This window comes from Cryptomeria japonica, chromosome 6 (genome assembly GCF_030272615.1).
Source record: "Cryptomeria japonica chromosome 6, Sugi_1.0, whole genome shotgun sequence".
Classification (NCBI taxonomy): domain Eukaryota; kingdom Viridiplantae; phylum Streptophyta; class Pinopsida; order Cupressales; family Cupressaceae; genus Cryptomeria; species Cryptomeria japonica.
In genome coordinates, this window is record NC_081410.1 from 624,639,462 (window position 1) to 624,656,658 (window position 17,197).

Genomic DNA, 17,197 nt, shown 5'->3' on the forward strand with positions numbered 1-17,197 from the left:
TTGACACTCCTTATCCACATCCTCTTTTCTTCTTCCAATTGAATCTTCAAATCGGAAATTGTTCTCTTTTATTCCTCAAGAGATTTGTTCAGCGGGTCTTGTTCTTCAACAGTAGCGTTCTTGTACTTTTTATATTCTTTTCTTAACTTTCTAAGTTCTTCTAGTACACTCACAAGCTCACCTTCAAGGTCTACTACAACTTCAATTTCCTCTTCTTTGTCATCAACAAATAACTCTTATTGTGCCATAAAGAGATTGAATTCTCTTTCACCATCACTGCAACAACCTTCATAGACACTTTCTTCATCAGAGGTATCATCTTCAAATGTGTAAAGACTACTTTTTCTCCTAAAATTTCTTCTCCTTGGCATTTAATAATTCTTCATCTTTTCTTTTTCAAGAGCATTCATTCTTTTCTTTTCACCTTAATCCTTTTCTCCATAAGGGCATTTAGAAGAAAAGTGTCCAATCTTGCCACAGTTGAAACATTTGAAAGGCAGTTTACCTTTATACTTTCCTGAACCACTTTTGAGCTTCCTTACAAATTTTTCTATAGCAGCATCAGAGTCATTTTCATCCTCATTTGTAGCTTGTTCTTTTTCTTTTTGTGTGGTATTGAAGGTAGCCTCTCTCTTTGACATTTCTCCTCCTATTGTTTTGATTTCATAAGCTAATAAGGAACCAAATAATTCATCCATAAATAATGTCCTTAAGTTTTTAGCTTCCTCAATAGCAGAGACCTTTGTGTTATACTTTGAGGTTAATGATCATAAAACTTTCTTGACAGTAACTTCATCTTTAACATCCTCTCCAAGTCCTCTTATGGCACTCATAGTCTCATCAACTCTTTGTAGATAATCAATTATCTTCTCTTCTTCTTTTATTTTTCAGATTTTCAAACTGAGCTCTTACATTTTGCAATTTGGCTTCTTTCACTTTGGTATCTCCTTCATATACACTCTGCAGATTGTCCCAAGTTTCTTTTGCTGATGTGCAATGCATGACTTTGACAAACTTTTTATCTAATAGACCACTTAAGATTGCATTCTTAGCTTTGGCATTGTTCTCTTATTCCCTTTTAGCATCAAGGTTTGTAGGAGGAACTTGAGGAACAATATATCCATTTTTTACTGACATCCAGACATCAAACCCAAGGGAAGACAAATATGTCTCCATTCTTCTACTCCAGAAGGCATAGATGGTGCCATCAAACATGGGAACTTTAGAAGATGAGGATTCATTCCTAGCCATTTTGCTCACTAACCAGAATCTACCTAAGCTGGAGAAAAATTTTACTACAGGGGAACCTAGGCTCTGATACCAATTGAAGAGCATAAATGGACACTAAGAGGGGGGTGAATCAATGTATTTTAAAATTTTACCTATGTGTGCTAATACTGCTACTGCAAATTAATTGAAAACACATACACACACAAAGATAAGCCACAACACCAGATATACGAGGAAAACCTCGGTGAGAATAGCTATTGGAGTCTACTGCTCCAATCCAGCCTCACAATAAATAACATTTTACAATGTTTATGGCACCAACGCAAGGAGCACCAACCCCTGATTTTATGAGAACCTAGTCAAAGGAGCACCTACCCCTTCTCTGAGCACCCACTTAGAGAATTACAGTGATTGATCAAATTTACAATACAATGATAAAGCCTTGTTACAAATGATTTTTGTAACACTTACAAAATTCTCGTATCTTGAGAATGAATTTCTCTGCGTGCTAAAGTTTTTCCTCTATTTCTCCTCCTTCCTCTGTCTAGTTAAACTTCTTCTCTCTACTACAACATTACTCTCTTGAATGTTGTGTTCTTGCTCTGTGCTAACACTTTCTACTTCTATAAATTTTCTCTATTTTCTCTTGGCAGCAACACACTCTCTCTCTTCAACGCTACAACTTTTTTCAGTCGACTAGTGGGGATATCTTTGTTTCTACCTCTGTCATTGTCTCAACAGCCACACCTACCAATGTCAAATCATATTTACAACTACTGTTGGATTAGATTGACTCTGCACACATTAGATTTTTCTTCTACTATAGACTTAAATATTTTATTCAAGTCAGTTGTCTTGGAGGTCTGCAACTCAAGAGATTTTATTGTTTGTCCTAAATAAGATCTCAGATCAGCTGCCTAAATTAAATACATCATGTTTGTCTTCAGATTATTCTTTGTACTTAGATTATTAAGTTTAGTAATCTTCCTCTACCCAAAATGATCTGAGAACCTTCCTCGAGCCACACAACCTATTGCAACTCGGTCACCATTAATGTGTTTCAAATCCCCTGTCGACCTACTTTGAAAAGATAGACAACTACCATACTGAAATCCACTGTCACCAACTTCTGCATATTGGATTCATTCTTTTTCCACCAAGAAACCACATGTTTTCATATTCTTCGTTCAGATCACTCAATCGAGGTCGGTTGGCCTCCACATAAACCCTTATGTCAATCAGCATTTGCAGGTATCGTGAAAGTCTTCATAATCGACATCCAAGTCGCCTAGTCAACCATGGTCAACTACCACATGGACTATCATTCTTATTGGGATGCCAATGTGTCAACTAAAACACCTCTAATGACCTTAACCTTTGTCACTACAGGACGGCGGGATGCGCGTCATTTTGCCTTTCAACTTGCCCTGCATCATTGTTCACATGCTCATTTTACCATGCGGGATGGCGAGATGCACTATTTTTTTGCCTCAACTTACCCCATGAGAACCTCTTTCCATCCTAATGTAGGTTACGGGATAGCGGGATCCTTCACTTGCTTCTTTGTCTTATCTCGCGCGACCATCATCCATCCATCTTGAATGGTGCAGGATAGCGGGGGCCATCCCTTACATCATCTCTTGTTTCCTCACGAGCTCATTTTACTTTGGCTTCTCTTCATACGAGATAATAGGACACATTTCTCCCTTTACCTTTTTATCTCGCATGACCAATTTTCTTTGCTCATCCATGCTACGGGATAGCGGGGGACGCAATCGAATTATCTTTTCTTAACCCCATGTGACCCTTCTTATTTGGTCTTTATCAATGCGGGATAGCGGGAGACATCATTCGGTTAGCCTTTTGTGTTATCTCGCGAGGTAGTCACTCTTACATCCTTCACGATGCAGGATGGCGGGATTGACCATTTTCCTCCAATTTTGTTATCCCGCAAGGTCATTTGGTTACAATTCACCGCAAGGTAGTGGGATGCCTACACATACATGATGGGTCCTACATGAATACAACACAGCATAAGAGAACCACTAAGTCACTAACACGTGGACATATGGGGACCAATCGAATTCGAGATTCCCTTTCCAATAAAACATGATACCCTAGTAAGCGTTTGAGGCTGTTTAGTTGACTGCCATACTAGTCAAACTGCCATGAATGAACAAAACTAAGTTTGTAGTCCTCTTGGATCAAACCTGATGGGTCCAGCACACTATATGGCATATATAGATCAGTACCAATGCTAGCATGCACTCTATAACCCACACACACTTCATTTGCAATCTACAACATTTGTGTAGTTGTATAGCATCATAACCTACGTGTTATACTCATCACTTGTTTTCGTGTTATGCACACTTGCTACCTGCTTCTCTTCAACCTCTTGACATCCCTGTAACACTGATTGACATCAATGTAAATAATGCCAACAATTCTGATATAGGGAAATGGCGTACAAAAGCAATCAGCCTAGAAAGGGGGAGTTATACTTTCCAGAACATTGTAGGTTATTAAACTTCATAATATAAAGAAGGCAAATGGGGATAGTTCATGTGGTGTAGATCGTTGCTCTGGCTTGCAGATTATTGTAATGAGAATTCCCATGTGGTCGTTGCATGTTATTTTTATGACTATTGTAATTTCCTTCCATCAAGATTAATACAAAGTAGGTATTTCTTTCTTGCATTTTCCTATCTATTTTGTTTGTTTCTGTTGTGGGTTTGGGTTTATAAGGGGAGTACCCTTCATCAAATGTTTAAAAGAATTTCCTAGCATATTTACATTTAAATAATTTATTATTTTCATCTCTGCATAGGGGCATTTCTTTTTTTGTTCTAATCCCCAACATTCAGATGCGTAGTGACCCACTTTTCCACACTTGAAGCATGTAGCATCATTCCTCTTGGTATTTCTTCCTTGGCCTCTACCTCTTTTATAGTTGGATTTCTAGTTATCTTCAATGTAATCTTTTTATGAGTTATTTTGCATAGCGCAAGCAATTTTATTTTCTCTCTAGGGGGCTAACAATATTCTGCATCATCTGTACTATGGTTGTGACTATGGTCCATCCTTTGTGGCAATAATTTTGTCCCTTATGGATTGGAGGCTAGTGGTCCAAAAAATATTTGGTCAATTCAGTATCTCATACTTGATATATAGAACCATATGTTGAATTTACTTCCACATGTAGCACAACAACAATTCTTTCTCCTTGTTTCTTAAGACAATCATATTGGACATGATCTTCCCTAGTGTAATATGTGCACCATATCTCCTTTGGTTTCTTTGGCTCTTTTGCTATAATTTTGTAATGAATTGTTAACTTCTAAACTAATAATTGAAGTTCTTTTAGTGTTTCATTTGTTTCATCTTTGTTTGGGCTTCTCCAAGGCTAGGCCTCAATCTAGTAGGCCATTTTCATTAGGTCCATGTAGAAGTCAAATACTCCTCTACCCAATCCATCTATGATGTCCTTCTATAATCCCAAAAAAATGTGTCATTTAGCCTTCTTTTCTGATAGTGGTTTTTCTAATATGTGGAAAAATTATTTGAGCCTCTTATCATATGTGTAGACACCTAAAACTTGCACACTTAATTAAATGAATTTATTTGTTTAATTATCATTTATCCGCCTATTAATTAAACTAAGGTCTATTTAATATATCCATTTTCTTCTAGACCAACCATTAATCAAATTCAAATATTTGATTAATTCCCGTTTCTATCCATTAATTAATAAATTATATTTATTTAATTGAATCCCCTTTTCACCATTTTAATTAAATTTACATTTAATTAAAATCATCCTTGTATATAAATAAATCAAATTTATTTATAACCCCCCCCCCCCCCACTTGGACTTTCCAACAAATGCAAGTTGCATTAATTTTAGTTGAAATAAAATCTTTTTATTTTAAATAAAATTCCTATTTATCCCACTTACATTCTCCTACATTTTCCATTAACCTCCTAATCATTCTTCTAGAAGTCCTCAAATCCCACTTAACTAGCCTAAATTCCTCTAATCATGTCACATCCCTAAAATGGAGGGAGTCACTTCTCCAAATTTGGGGAAAGTCTTCAAAATGTGTTGAAGACTTAACCTTTTTCAACAAGCTAACTTGTTGAGTTCCCCAAATTTGTAAGGCTCTTACAAATTAGCCCCCAAAGTCTTCTAAACCATTTAATGCCTCTTACAAGACATCACCTTAGCCCATGATGGTTGTCCCTTTTGCCATCTTCCAACTTTGGACAAAAGTTTAACACTTGGACAATAGCCTTCATCCCTGGATAATAGCTTTATCCAATGGCTCATCTTCTTAAGGTTAACCCTGAAAGCTTAATAAAAATCTAATGCTTACTTAACATCCTCTCAGGCCTCCTCATGATGACACTTGTCAACATGAGATTGGATTGAAAAGCTCACATGGATTGATAACTTTTAATCCCCACCCTTGCTAATATTACTCAATCTTGACCATTTATTTGATCATTTCTTCTATAAATAGAGTCCATTCCCTCCATTAAAATAATCCAAGTTTTATGCATCTACTCTAGTCACGTAACATTTAGCATTTTAGCCTCTCTTTGAAAATAGTAATTAGATCATTTAGTAGAATCATAGCCTAGATTTATCATGTTTTGCATATCATGTTAGTTTCATTTCCATGCTAGCCTGATATCATCTTAATATATTATTTTTATGTTATTTTAGCTTCATATCAATCTCATCATCTTGCACCATCTCAATATCATAGTTTCGTATCCATATCAAAATCACCACTAGGATATTAGTTGCATTCATTTAGATATTATATCATACACTATCTCTTGTTCTTTGAGTATTCATCCTAAGATCAAGTGCTCTTCCAAGTTGAGAGCCACCTTGTATCTAAAGGATCCTTGGAGATAGAGGACAATGAGACGATTTTGAGAGTTTTTGATTGACTAACTTGTTTTGTTGATTCTAATCTCTAATGTAATGTTTCATTGGTGTGTTTGAGTGGTTTGTATCTCTCTTGCAGGTACCACACTTCCAAGCATACAATATGCTTTAACGAATTCATTTTCTCTCAGCACTAATACTCTCATTTTACTCACACTTTCAATAGGAATAGTCAAGGTATAAATTTTAATAAAAAATCATCCCAGATGTCATCCCAATTGTTGTTATGATGATAGATTTTTTATATACCAATCTAATTATTCTTTCTTTAAAGAGGACATAAAGTCCAATAGTTTCTACCTATCTTCTTTCACACAACTTCTCTCCAATAAGAATCCATGTTCAGTGAATTTAGTGGTATTTTGACCAAAAACTAGAATCTCGGTTGAAGCTTCTATTTTTCTATGATTTCTTCTTCAATCAAGGTTTCTAAATTTGAGGACTTGGCTTGTTCTCCTTCTTAATACTTCAGAATATTTGGGTATTCTCCTCTCTATCCTTATCTCATTGTAATTTGATATCAAATAATTTGTTCCCCAAGATTTCCTTCTAAGTGACCTCTCATGTTGTCTTTACTTCTTCTTTTATCAATGACATTTCTTCTACTGAAATTCTCCTAATTTTATATTGTTGTGGTGATAGGTCATGGTCAAGAGGTTGTGATTCCTCAAAGAAATATTTCATTGTTTTTTTGTAAGTGACATTTGATTAGTTAGTGACTGCAACTCTTCACCCAAAGTTAACATGGATTTTCATTCTTTATCTTTTTCCTCTTTTCTCGATTTCCTTATACTTATATTAACTAATTCTTCCAAATATACATCATTTAAGGGTAATACTTTTTCTAAATTTAATAAAAATAATAATGAATCTTGTTAGATACTTGATCAGTCCCAAAGACACTAAGAGGGGGGGGGGGTGAATCAATGTCTAACCGGTGAATGAAATATTTAAACTTGTTTGCAACTTTACAACCCAAATTAATGTACCAATAAATAAACAATAAAGCAATAAAGAGAAATAAGAGTGACAACATCAATGCACACCATAACACAAGATATTTTGGCGAGGAAACCTGGTAGGGGAAAAGCCTCGGTGGGATTTGTGACCCACAATATTTACTCACTGGCCAATATGAATAAATATTACTAATACAATAGGGGCCTGCACATGTGGGAAGGCCAACAACCTAGAGCTCATTGCTCAATCATAGAAAGGAGTCACATTGACTACAAAATTGGATGATTAGATCTAATGACAATGTATTGCTCAAAATAGCATCTACAATGTTGGATTCAGTACTGGTTTAAGCTCTGTCAAATACCTCTGCCATAAACCTTGCTTTTCTCTACTCTTCTCTTATTCACTCATCAAAATTCATATACAAATATTCTCTCTCATAATCCTCTTGCATTACCTAATTACATACCATCTAGATTACTTACAAAATGACCTATAAGAACTCATACATATATGAGTCTTTAAAATACATCGTGTCGGCTACAAATAATTAATTACATTATAATATAATTTGCATAAACAAAACTTTATCTTATGTCGGCCTGAGTGCCAGTATGATTCATTGCCGGTGTAAACTGGATGTCGGTGTGAATGAACTTTGTGTAGCTGTTGGTGTTGGTATGTGAAGTCTATTGCCGGTAAGATCAATAGAATCCTGTAGAACCATGTTACCATTTGGTTGCCATCAATGAAAACATCAACCATTCTCATCTGAGTGTGTAATGCCAACAATCTCCCCCTTTGGCATTGATGACAACACTCATGAGAAAAAACAAAAACCAAAATTGCCAAAAACCAAAAGTGCTCCCCCTGAGCAAATGATCTCCTTCAGTATATTTTTTCTTTCTATCACTCCCCCTTTGACATAAATGACAAAGGTTGTTAAAAAGAATAAAAAATTCAAAATTTTATCTCATTTCCTATAACCTGTTATGTACAATCTGAAAGATATCTGCTATAATCAGATTAAGTCCTTGCAAAAATTTAGAACTATCAGAAATTATATCCTCTGTCTGTCAGATCATGTCGGTTAGATGATGCATTTGTTCCTCTGGTAATCTTCCTCTTGGAATAGTAGCCTTAGATAGTCCATTCTGGTGTGTCAATAGATTGTTCAATATTGGACCAAGTTTGTTCTTTAATTCACAGGCTTTTAACCTTAATCGAGCTTTCTCCTTTTCAAGTTTTTCTATTTTCTCCTCATATAATGTCATTTCTAGATCTAAAATTGAAGTGAGTTCAGAAGAGCCTATCAGGTTGTCTGTTATATCGTCAATTTTTTTCTATGTCTGTTTAATCTGATCATCAATATCAGTAATCAAATGGTGTGGCTTGCAAACATCTCTATACAGTTCCTTAAAATCCAAAATTGTTGAATTTAGTGTTAGTATTAAGGAATCTAACTTTCCTGTACAATCCTTAATAGATTTATTAAAGGAGTCTATCTTCTCCTTATTTATCCTTTCTCTAATTGTCTCCTCATTAATCTTATCAATCGACTGAATATTAGATGAAATGAATTTAGACAATGTGTCTAACTTACCAATAGAGCCTACAACATTATCTACCTTACATGGCAGTGCTATCTGTTGTAAAATAGATAAGGTGTCATCAATAGCCTTAAATGCTAAGGCATTGCATTCAGTGATCTTCTTCATAGAATCTAATAAAATATATGTCACATTTGTAGGTTTGAATTCCATGGTGGAAGGGCTAGGCTCTACAATAACTATCTTTTCTTCAGATACTTGTCCAATTTCCTTAACCACTTCTTCCTTATCTCCATCATTGACCTCTTCTTTATCCATTTTTGCTTCCTTTTGCTCACTCTGTGTGTTAACTATTTTTTCAACCTTACTACCATCCTTACTTTCTGTCTTGTTGATTGTCAGTTGTTCCTCTGCTACTATCGGTGGAGTGTCATCAGTCGTTGTGGGTAGGCTATCCTTGATAGTCACGTTAGGAATACCACCAACTTTGTTCTTACCCTTATCACTTTTCTGATATACTTTGGTGAAAGATTTGTCTATTTTCTATCTATCCTTCTCTTCCTTCTTCTCTTTTTCTACAAATAATATATCCCATTTGTCAGCCGTTTCATCAGCAATTTCTTTGACTCTGCCAACCATTAAGCTAACATGTCGGTGACCACTAGCAAAAACTGATCGGTTGGCTTCTGCAATCAATTCATCAATCTCCTATCGGGAATTGACAGGGTGAGCTGCCAACAATGCTTCAACCTTTGATTTCTTATGTAATTCCATTATAGACATTCTTTTTGCCTCAAGTCTCAGATAAAGATCATTAGGCAAATCATCAACAACCTCAATTAAAACTTTCTTGTAAATATCAAGATGTAGAATAATACTTTCCTCAATTGTTTCCTTATCAAAATCCTTGAAATTATGATAACATTTGTTGACATTGCTGAGATTTCCATTCTGGGTAATTTCATTTATAAGTTCTTCCGGGGATAGAATATCTGATACCTTAGGTGTCGGTTTCTTTGGTGTAAGTTTCTTTTTATGAATGTTGAGCTCTCTCCTAGCTTATTGTTTCTTCCTTAGTGTTCTTGCCCTTTTTGGAGAAGGAGTAAGTGTCAATGAAGGTTTCCTTTTCTTCCTTTCAACTCTTTTAAATTTTGTTGCTTTATCACTTTTTGTTTCAGAAAAAGTAACAACCGGGGAAACATGAGCTACCAGTGTCTGCTCTGATTGTCTTTTTACTTCAACAATAATACCACTGATATTCATTAGACCTTTTGTTACCTCTTTAACTACTTTAGAAGCATCTCTCATGAATTTATCTCTTTTCTTCCTCTGCTTCATCATAGATACATCACTCTCAATTGTTTCAACTGTGCCAAATATCTTCTCAGTTGGTTCCCTTGGTGCATCAAGAATTATCTTTGTATAAGACTCAAGAATGTTCAAATCTACTTCATAGCCCATCTTTGTTATCCAAATGGTTTGAGGAGTAACAACCTCCATCCATGTCTCATCTCTCTTTATTACAAAACATATTTGTTTATCATATTTTTCCACAATACTTTGAGGAATCCTTTCCTTTGCCTTCATCTTAGTTTGAAAGTTCTTAAAATAATATTTTATTAGTTTGACACCATCAGCACCTATGCCAATAATTGCTTCCATAATTTGTCATCCAACAGGGATGTCATAAGTAAAGTCCTCGGGACCAATGTCGGGGAACTCCTTTGTGAAATAAAGCATTAAGCATACAAGTAAGTTACCAAATCTGAAGGTTCCTTTCTTATCACCCTTGATCTTCTTCAAATTGCCTATCAATTCATCTTTTAGCCATTCACAAATGTCAATATTTGCACTGCTCTTTACCATTTTATATGCACTATGTATACACAAACTAGAAACAAAATTTAACCTATTTGTATGAGCAACTCTGTAGCCAATCACCATACTCACATATTTCACATTCTCATCAGTGATATCACTAACCCTAAGAGATCTACTATCAGATGTGGTGTTGGTTAGGTTCATAACCACCTTGTTTGGGATCTTTGTCTTCTTGTCAAGCCTAGTACTGGTAGAGGGTAAACCAGTAACCGCCTTGATTTCCTCCTTAGTAATTTTGAAAACAGAATCTAACAACATAAATTCGCCATGAACCCTGCTAAGTACAAGTCGAACTATCTAATCCAGAAATTCAAGAATGTTCAAGATATCAACAAATCCTAAATCCTCAACAATCTTATGCTCTGGCTTGATTAAACCTTGTTTGTCAGCTATAATGTTCTCGTATATGTTTTTCAAATCATCAAACCCTAAATTCTCTATGTTGCAATGAATATATATTCTCATATCTTTAGCAAAAGCAACTCCCTTTGGAATTTTAGAAAATGCACCAATAGAATCATCTTGCTTAGCAATCTCAGGAATGATCTTAAAAATGGGTCTAGGACACTTAACATTCTCTACCACAGTAGAGTTTGCAATGAATTCGGGAACAAAAGATGAAGTAGCCATGATACTGAAATAAATACCTTTTCGGCAAGTGAGATCCTCTGAAATGCCCTAAAAATATCTTAGTTGCTTCGCCTCTTGAATGCCTTCACTCTCTTCGTGCTCTTCGTAAATTGGAATGCTTTGTGATTCGAAATGAGAGGTTACAATGTCTTTATAACCAAAAAGTTTGCCAACAACCGCATTAAATGCTTTCAGTTAAGTGAAAACTTAACATGTCTGTCAGTTGAGAAGAAATATAACTTCTTACCATCAACCGAGGGTAAAATGCACGATTTTCAATTTGTTGCCTTACCCCTAAGGATTATTCCTTAATTAGATGAAGTACCTCCTGCTGGTGCAGGACTACCCTGTTCTACTGGTGCAGAGACATATTCACCACTACTCTGATCTCTCTTTCTAATCCATTGTTTAGAAAATTCTTGCTTGATTTCAGTAACCTTTTCTTTGCCTTTGTTATTGGATCCTTTGTTGTTCGCTGGTGAATTCTTGCTTCTACAAAATTTTGCAATATGCCCAATCTTGTTACATGCATAACAAGTTACATTGTTTCTCTGAATAGCCTTTCCATAACCTTGACCGGTTTGAGTTTTGCATTGATTAGATATATGTCCAAATCTACCACAAACATAGCATTTCACATTCATTTTGCAATTGTCTGAGTTATGATCATTTTTATTGCATTTGGAACATTGACCGGTGGGTAAGTTTGTATTTTGATTATTCCTAAATCTACACTAATTTTCTCTATGACCAAATTTGTTGCAATTAAAACATTTTCCATTAGATTTATAAGCATTAGGTTGCCTTACCAGTTTGTTGTGATCATGATTGCTTGCAATCTCAGAGCTTTCTCCATGTTCAAATCCAAGTCCAATTGTTTCTCCATCAGGTTTCTGACTTTTCAGCATATCATCAAGATTATTTGAACTTTTCTTATATTTGTCTTTGTATTCATTTCCAGTGACCAACTCATTTTCCAAAGTGCTAACTTGTCTCAAAAGTTACTCTCTATCATGTTTCATGTGAATCAAATCATTTTTAAGCATATCATTTCCATAACTAAGCCTTTGAGATTCATCTGATCTTTCATTAAGTCTTCTGGCCAAATCTTCTTCATTCCTCTTCCTATCTTCAACATCTTTGCATAGTCTCATGGTTAAATCTTGCATCTCATTCTTCTTGTTGTTGTTCTCTTGTCTTAATTTGTCTACAATATCTCTAAGAGTTTCTTTTTCTTCATCATCTTGATTTTGCAATTGCACATGTAATTGTTTTCTCTTATTCTTTGCTATAACCAGGTTATCTTGAAGTGCTTTGATAAATTCCCGAGCAGTTCTAAGTTCATCTTCCAGTTTGATATTCTTCAATTTTTTTGCATCAAAATCTTCAAGAGATCCTTCCAATTGTTGTCTCAAACTTTCCATCGGTACTGATTTCAGAATCTTCCTCAAGTTGTTAGGCTTTTTCAAATAGAGGACTCTGCTCTGATACCAATTGTTAGATACTTGATCAGTCCCAAAGACACTGAGAGGGGGGGTTGAATCAGTGTCTAACCGGTGAATAAAATATTTAAACTTGTTTGCAACTTTACAACCCAAATTAATGTACCGGTAAATAAACAACAAAGCAATAAAGAGAAATAAGAGAGACAGCATCAATGCACACCATAACACAAGATATTTTGGCGAGGAAACCCGATAGGGGAAAAACCTCGGTGGGATTTGTGACCCACAATATTTACTCACTAGCCAATATGAATAAATATTACTAATACAATAGGGGCCTACACATGCAAGAAGGCCAACAGCCTAGAGCTCATTGCTCAATCATAGAAAGGAGTCACACTGACTAAAAAATTGGATGATTAAATCCAATGACAATGTACTGCTCAAAAGTGCATCTGCAATGCTAGATTCAGTACCGGTTTAAGCTCTGTAAAATACCTCTGCCATAAACCTTGCTTTGCTTTGCTCTTCTCTTATTCGCATATCAAAATGCATATACAGATATTTGCTCTCATAATCCTCTTGCATTACCTAATTACATACCATCTAGATTACTTACAAAATGACCTATAAGATCTCATACATTAATGAGCCTTTACAATACATCATGTTGATAGTTCTGATACTTAATATAAGTACAGATCCAATAGCCAACAAGATGAGAGGGGGGGGTGAATCATACAAACTTAATCATTCATAAAAACATCAGATTCAACCTCAGTAACATATATATCAGTCATATAACCAAAACTGTCAAACATGCAAACTCAAAAGCATATGAACAATATAAACCTCATAACACCAGATTTAACGTGGAAACCCAAATAGGGAAAAACCACTGTGGGATTTTGGACCCACTAAGAAATATACTCTTCTAGAGTATGCTCAGTTAAAAGCAAATCCTGTTAAAGATTACAAACACATTGCTAGATGTGACCCGGTTAAGGGATTTCCCTCAGATCTGTTAGGATCTTCACTTTGTTAGAAGTGACCTTATCAAAGGATTTCAAACACTCAATCAGAATGTCACCTTGCTAGAGGATATACATATAAGACTGTTAAGTCCACTTGGTTAAGAGATTTTCTGTCACTTTCACAAAATAACAGTAATAAAAATCTATTTACAACTTCACATCTAAAATGCTAAAGCAAATTCTTATTTGTTCAATACAATTTAGACATAGAACTAATCTTGTCTATCTGCTGGGCTTCTATACTCTGTTATTCTAACAGGTCTTCAAGCTTCTGTGCTTGGTAATCACTATGTAGCATCCTTGTGCATACACTTGCCCGCATACATTGTTTATCAACAGTTTCCTATTTATAAATAATTAGGTAACCACTTAATCTCCTTGATCACATTTCCCATGATCAATCATAGCCATCAGATCTTCAATCTTGTCCAGGTTCAATGCATCATTCGATCTGAAAATGTTTTACCCCACCTTGGAACTTGCATAATAGTCTTGGAACTTGTGCCAGGGTATTGCGGTTCAATCTGAGCTGTAGATCTTCATGTCAACTTTCCATTGCCGTAGATTCGTTAACAAACTTCTTCCATAGCTTACCAATCATTGATCCACTCTAGCTCATCAGCTTCTTTCATTAAATACCGCATGCAACCATTTAATGCATTCTGTTATAGCTCGGTTACAACTCGGTAACAACTCGGTGAATACTAAACTTCACTCGGTAGACATTCAGCCTTCATTAACCGATAGCAATAACCTTAGGGTTTACCGATTAGGTTCCTTAGGGTTTACCGACTAGGTTCCTTGCCTAATAACATAGTATAGTATTAACCTTTACATTTTACAACATATGTATGATCTTAAAACAATCTAAAACATCATGATTTCATCATTGTCTAACTTGGTAGTAGTTGCCCATTGAATACCTTATTCATCCCTTTATTCATCATATTCTTTCCTGTGTCTTTTACTAACTTCTTTATAATCTTCATATCATACTTCTCAAGATATGGCAACATCATACTGAATTAGAAAATCAATTTCTTGACATCAATGACAAAATAATAATATCAAGATAGTAAAACATCTTTAATCAGTTATAACCATAATCATCAACAACCTTCTCAATATCCTTAAGAAATGCCAACATCTTTCACTGTCTGTTATAATGCAATATTACCAACAATCTCCCCCTTTGGCATTGATGGCAAAACCAATTGATTTGGCACTAATAGATTTGGATTGCCGTGATTCTAAAATGCTGAAATGGTCTCCCCCATACATCAGTCTTCTCCTATTTTCTCAGTCTTCTTTCCAATCTGTAGTCTGCTCTTCTCCCCTTTCATAGGTATTCTCCCCCTTTGACAACAATGCCAAAAAGAAAAGAACTAAAACATAATTTGTTTCTGTAAGAAGTTATTTCCTGCTGTTGTGTATCAACTGAGTCTCGGTCAGAGCATTTGTCTTCAATTCCTGTTCCCTGTAATATTCTTTGTATTATTTCCAGTATTAATTCCAGTATACTTTTAGAAAACATTCTAAAGTGTATAACTCCAGCATCAACCCCCAAAAGATATTTAATAGAGTCATCGGATTGATGCTTTCACCGAACTTGGTCAGCGAGTAGAAGATAGGGGTAGGACCCCTAACTTACTTCTGAGATATTCAAAAGTGTCCTTTGGTAGTGGCTTGGTGAAGATATCTTCTATTTGCTCCTTTGTGCTAACATATTCCAACACCACTTTCTTCTCTTGAGATTCTTCTCTAAGATAATGATATTTGATAGATATGTGCTTTGTCTTAGAGTGCATAACAGGATTTTTTGAAATATTAATGGCACTAGTATTGTCACAGAATATAGTTACTATCTCGGTAACTTTCTCATTTATACCTTCCAACAGTTGTTTGATCCATGCAATGTTGGTACAATTCAATGTTGTAGCAACGTATTCAGCTTCTGTTGTTGACTGTGAAACACATCCTAGTTTCTTGCTAAGCCAACTCACTAGTCTTTCTCCTAAAAAGAAAGCTCCACCACTTGTGCTTTTTCTGTCATCAATGTTGCTTGCCCAATCAGCATCAGTATAAACTTGTAAATCAAAATAATTTCCTTTCTGATATACTAAGCCATAATCCTCTGTGCCTTTCAAGTATCTAAAAATTCTTTTGATTGCTATCATGTGTGTTTCCTTAGGATCTGCAGAGAATCTTGCAACTATACCTACTGCATGTGTTATGTATGGTCTGTTGTGAACAACATATTGTAGTTTTCCAATCATGGATCGGTAGAGTGTCTCATCAACAGATGCAGATTCATCATTCTTTGATAATTTACAATTGGTAGTCATAGGAGTACTTACTGGTTTTGAATCATCCATTCCAAATTTCTTCAAGATTTCCTTTATGTATTTGGATTGAGTAATGAAAATCTCATTTTTCATTTGCAGTATTTGTAAACCTATAAAATACTTTATCTCACTGATTAATGACATCTCAAATTCTTTGCTCATTTCATTTCCAAAGTTCTTGCATAAAGAGTCATTTCCACAAAATATAATATCATCAACAAATATGGCTAAGATCAGTATTCCATTTTCATCATTCTTCATGTACATGTTGATGTTCTCACTTGTCCTTATGAAACCAATCTTAATCAAATAAGAGTGCAATCTTTCATACCATGCTCTTGGTGCTTGTTTCAAACCATATAAAGCTTTGTTCAACTTACATACCTGATATTTATTATTGTCTTCAACAAATCCTTCAGGTTGTTCAATGAAAACTTCTTCTTCTAATATTCCATTCAGAAATGCAGATTTGACATCCATTTGATATACCTTGAAGTTTTTGAAAGCAGCATAGGCCAACAATGTTCTTACTCCTTCAAGTCTAGCAACAGGTGCAAAAGTTTCACCATAATCAATTCCTTCTTCTTGTGCATAACCTTTGCAAACTAATCTTGCTTTGTTTCGAATGACCTCCCCTTTTTCATTTAGCTTGTTTTTGAAAATCCACTTTGTACCGATTACATTTTTGTCCTTTGGTCTTGGGATTAGTGTCCATGTGTCATTCTTTTTGATTTGATCAATCTCTTCTGTCATAGCATTTACCCAATCTTCACTGTTAAATGCCTCTTTTACTATTCTCAGTTCAAATTCAGATATCAAACATGTGTTCTGTCTCAGTTTGTTCCTTGTCATCACTGGATCATCCTTATCTCCTATAATCTAACTTGGTGCATGATGTCTTCTAACATACTTGGCTAATACAGGCTCGGTAGGCTTTGTATGATCTTCTTCATCACTTGGTAACTGGATATTTTCTTCATTTTCTTCAATAGTTTTCTCGGTAGGACTTCTTGGTTGCACATAGACAAATTCATCATAGTCTTTTGGTTCTTTGGAATTTCCTTCATCATTTCTTTTTGCAAATTCATCAATTTTCACATTTTCACTTTCTACTATTTTGTTAGATGATTTGATCAGACATTTAAATGCTTTGCTTCTAGAA